We start from the raw sequence: 5,668 nt of genomic DNA on the forward strand, positions 1-5,668 counted from the left end.
AGTAAAAATATTATTTTATATGAACCAATGCAAATTCACAACACTAAAATCCAATGAAAGTTAACAAAAGAGAATTAAGATGGAAAATGTTATTAGATAAGATTAAAAATTGACACTTTGTTAGGTAAAATAATACGTTGATATTGAACACATCGATTAATTGTAATGAACGCTCCGCCAGTGGTACATAGAAAATGTTGAAAATTGAAAGAAACAATATCTTAAAATCTTTCATTAGCCTCCCTCCCATGATTCTTGATTTTAACGTTCAACATGTTCTGATTATATTGCTCTTAGGTAATACGCAGGGGCGTGGCATAGTTTTCGTGGAAGTGTTACCGATCAATAACAACCACTTTGCTAATTCGATTATTATTATTATTATTATTATTATTATAGGCAGATGTGCCCATCCCCCTAAGGCCAATGGCGCAACACCCCAAAATTATGTCATGCGCCCCCTCCCCAAATCACATCATTCGCGCCCTCAAACCATATCGTAATCCGCACAAAGTATTTAATTACGACAGCGTGTCTACTGAAAGTAACTTTTTCCTTAGCTTTACTGAACACTATACTTGATCTACCCCTTCTCCCTAAACAGGGGACCTATCACTCAAAACCACCCCTAAAATCGTTCATCATAATGGAGAATATGTCTTGTAATGCAGCTATAGTATAAAAGCTTCACATTCACCTCATTAAAGCGCCTCATTAAACATCCTAGCATCATATTATTGCGAGCGAAGCGAGCAAGAACATTTTTATATCCATTTCTTTGCAGGCTTTCAAGAATATTAATTTAATAGGATGTCAATACTTTCTTAGTCTTTTCCAGCTTCTGCTTTAGCACTTTCGGGGTCGAAAACGTGTGGATACCATATCGCTAAATACAGTCTCCAAAATGTAATCTTCGAACTCTCTCTCCTCCACTACAGAAATCCCTTAACAATCTAAGATTTAACACTTTCCCCCTTTAAATTTAATACTCAAGCAATTTTAGACTTACTGTTGATATTGAAGAGTGGATATTGCCTCCTCCAAAAAAATAATTCTCAGTCTCCACACCAGAATTTCCGCAACAGTTTAAGAAAATAGCAATACACAAGAATTGGATAGCCCCCTCAATTTAATGCTCAATCCCCCTCTAACTAAAATACCCGCCATAATCTAAGACCTAGAGTTGGATGCTGCCCCACCCAAAATCTAATTCACAATGCCCCCCAGAACCCATCCCCCCTATCACCACCACCTTCGATAATACCCTTAAACACTTCCTATTCTTCATCTAATGGATTAAATTTGGTGCATTTAAGGTGTAAAATGTTTACATATTTTGGAAAAAGATATAAATGTTATTTTATATTATTTGAAGGAAAAAATCCCCCCCAAAAAATCTCGATGGCGTAACCTGCGCCATAATCTCTCACCCCTCTGAGCACCCCTGATTATAGGGGTTTACAACATACACGACTGAATGTAATTCAACGAAATGTCAGCTTCAATTTCCCGAAAATAAATTTTATTCTGCGTTCATGATTTCTAATACGCTGGCATACGCTGGCTCGTAATTGAGGTTTTTTTCAATTATAATTAATACTAATAATAGGACACGATACACAGCAAACTCTTCTCCGCTAAGCGAATGCTATAAAATTTTCAAGTCCGAGCTTGTTTTATATGAGATATTTATATTATCTCTATATTATATTACATGAATTAGTGGGGGTTATATTTGCGAGAAAGGTAATTTTATCAAAATTATTTTTCCAATTCTCCAGCTCGTTTTATTTCATCGTTCTCCACGTGGAAAATAATTCCTAAGAATTATTGTTACAGTTAAGGTGCACATACCATAAACATCTAATCGACTGGCAAAGAATTTTCTTCTGCTGGTGTTCAATAAACAAACAAATACATATTAACGTTGCCTATATGAGTAAGGAAAATTATATCTGACCGCGATTATTGTCTCGCTGACATGTGTTTGAAGACTAAAATTGGTAAACGCTGTAAGTGCCACAAGAATTCAAACACCGTTTTCCACGTTAAACTGTGAAACGTGGCATGCTTTACAATGTGGTAAACGTGAAAAGTGGCTGGTAGCCCTCTAAGTAGTTCAAAGGGCGTGTAAAGAGGTCACTAGTGTGAACGTTCTTACGGCACTTACAACGTTTACCACTTTGAATCCTCATTTCTCTTCTAATCACCATTCATCTCATTATTGCACCCAGCTTTTTCAAAAGATGTAGAGAAGCGGCGTTAAAACACACACTCTCACACACAAAACAGAATTGGATTCTTGTTTTAAGTCCACTTTCTGCACAGTTAGGCTAATCAGGACTGCACCTTCAGTATAAAGTGGGTTCCGAACCACTGTCTCCCTAGTGCAATTTTTGAAACATTTTTTAGTAGAATTAAAACAGCTTTCTGTTTTTCTTATTTTTAGCTGTTACCGGTGATAATACGTAATATATATATATATATTGTTTATTAATTGTATTAATGTTTATATCGTGAATATTTGCATACAGGACACCTGAACTTCAGACTAAGGAACAAATATATAATTTTTTGAGACCTCTGAAACGCTTTGGTTTCAGATCGTGGAGGAAACCCTGTCGTCAGATGGGTGCGAAGGTGAACGGTCAGTGGCATATACATAAACCAGTCTCTAAGTTCTTGAAATAATTACTTATATTCTGGATTACAAAATTGTTTTAATAGTTTGCATAGCATATAATGAACCCATATATTAAAGAAAAATGTACAAAAATATATTTAAAAAGTTGGTTTACCAGCGGTCAGGGTTGTGCAATTACGCGAAAAAAAAGGTTTTCTACATGACACGTAAATTACATGTAAAAACGTGTAAAATACGTATACAATGTAAAGTACGTAAAAAACTAGTATCAAACAAAAAGAAATAAAATAAAACATTGTTTTTGCGATGGTTAGCTATATTTATGTGTGGCAGTTCGCAGTGGCAGAAAACAAAAGAAGGCTTTAAAAAACTTTTTTTCCGAGTTTGTATGAGCTCTTATATTGGAATTTTACAAACTGTCATTTTCATATTCACATCATTATTAGCCTATGCAAGTGAGAGTGGGAATTATAAACATTTAAATTAAAATAACGACAACATTTTTTTTTCCAATGTTGGAAGCAAAATCGGCTAATTTTAAAATAAGTAGTTAAATGATCTGTTCAATCAGCAGTTTCTTTTTCAGTATAACGTATAACAATTAACAATCAACGTGTTTTTTTTAGTTATGTAAACGTATGAAAAATGAATTTGAAGTTGTTACTAAAACTTTCAAATCCAATACAAATAAATTTGTCGTTAATCATTATGTTGATTGATTGATTTATTTATTTTACTTCGCGTTTTGTGCCTCTTGGCTAATTTGCGAAGATGGGATGAGTGATGAAATGATGAAATTGATGATTGTACGTACATTCACAAACAACCAATGCCGAGCGGGATTCGAACTCGGGACCCTTGGTGTCGCAGCGCGATGTGCTAACCATTTTTTTTAAAAAAAAAGAATACCCCTATTCGGCAGTATCCCCGTAATTCACACATTCGTACACTTTCACACATGTCAATTTCCACTTTATTCACATTGTTTCTGATTATTCAGACAAACACAAACATCCAAGCCCGAGCGGGATTCGAACCCGGGACTCCTAACGTTGCTGCGCGATGTGCTAACTATTTTATATATATAAATAAGGGAAAGCCCCTATGCGGAAGCTTCCCCCATCACACTTCATTCACTCATATTATTTCATTCATATTTCAATTTCAGGATTTTTCAGGACAGACAATCACAAACATCCATGTCCGAACCTGGATTCGAACCCGGGACCCCCGGCGTAGTAGCGCGCTCTGCTAACCACTCCGCCACAGAGGTAGACACCACTCGGCCACAGGTTCCGGCTTAATCATTATGTTGTACCTAAATACAAGTACTAGTGCAAGACATCTATATCAACAGGTTTATCAATGTTAGAAAAAATTGTGAATGAACAGGTATATTTTTTTAAAAATGTGTTAGTGAGGGTGAGGGCGTGAGGTGGCTGTACTGTACATAAAGTGGACTTAAAATAACAATTCAACTCATTACGTAAGGAAGATTACGTAATCCTGCTTGAAAGTTTTAACAGAAAGCCCAACATAAAAAGAAATATAAAATCACTCTGGTGTGGTTCATCACCCCTGTACTATTAAAGAGTTAGACAATTAAGAATCATTAGAAAAACAGTACAGGACAAGACAAAACCGACAACAGAACTCATTTTCACAATATTCTATGGTTACTTGTGTACACACTTTTTTTGTAGGTTGGTGATAAAAGACGAATAATATATGAAGATATATACTTGGTTTCAGATGTTGTTGAACTAATTGGGTAGTTCATGGAACGTTGTATGAGTGAGAGTCTAGAATTTGGAATGGGGAAAGTTTCGTTGTTCCGTGTTTTATGTCCAGGCAAAATCGTCTCAGTGGACACTTATGTCAAACCGTCGGAATGCGAGCTAAACTCCGTACCAGCTAACTGTAGACCAGGCGAACAAGAACAAGTCTCTGCGCAAGTAGTGACGCGAGACGGCTCCACCAATGAACAGTGAGAGAAACGGGATTGTGTAATGGGCGACGGGAGTTACCCGTTCTCTCTGTAAGCGTTGCAAACTTTTGGAAAGGATAATACCGAACGCACATGGCAAACGGACCGTATTTTTGTCTCGAGGTCCGTACGATTGGTTTAAGAATTTCTTAGGGAAATATTAGGGATAAATCTGCAAGAGCAAATTTTGATAAGCCGTGATTTAGCGTACGGACTAAGGTCTGGACCGTACGGTTGGCAACACTGCGCTTTCACCACTCGATTTTCTTCCTCCTCCTCTGCCGATATGCGCGACCCTGCTCTGCAGTTAGCTGGGATAGAGCATAGTCGAGCAAGAAAATTTGAAACCGACATGGACCTTCTTTTCTCAAAACAATGATTCTATGAACCATATCGTTATTGTTGTACTAGCAACCATTGTTGCTACAATTGCCATGGCTTCAGGAACTACCATGTCCAATTCATTCACACAGGATTGTGTTCAGGAAATGCTAAAACATGTAAGAAAGAATGGATTTATTTTTGTTAGAACGTTAAGCTACATAAAGAAAGCAGAGAGAATAGTGGTATGTTTAAGTTAATAAGCTAGCATGTAATGATTTAAAAGTTCGAGATTAAGGAACTGGGAATATATCTTGGTGCTACTAGTAAGGATCAGGTGACTAATCAACTAGTTTTCAATGAACAACAACAAAAAAAATGAACCCAGAGACTGATCTTTCGATATTTTACGAGTTCCTCTAACGTTTCATGAAATTCATTTATCCAACTTCCATACTGATACATAACGGTAAAGCAAACATAATATTTAGAGTTCTTGATTGTCAAATGTGGAAGTAGTAGGCCTACAATGGAGTACGATTAAGCATCATAATTGTATTTCTGATTCTACGACGTTTTTATACCATTTTTAGGTAATCATTCCGATGAGGATAAATGATGATCAGAAGGAAATTGATGACGACTAAAAAATAAATTTCTAAGACAAAAATCGGGTATTTCAATGTCCACTTGAGTGTGCCACTGGCTACCGAGGC

This window comes from Lepisma saccharinum, chromosome 30 (genome assembly GCF_977018435.1).
Source record: "Lepisma saccharinum chromosome 30, izLepSacc3.1, whole genome shotgun sequence".
NCBI lineage: Eukaryota > Metazoa > Arthropoda > Insecta > Zygentoma > Lepismatidae > Lepisma > Lepisma saccharinum.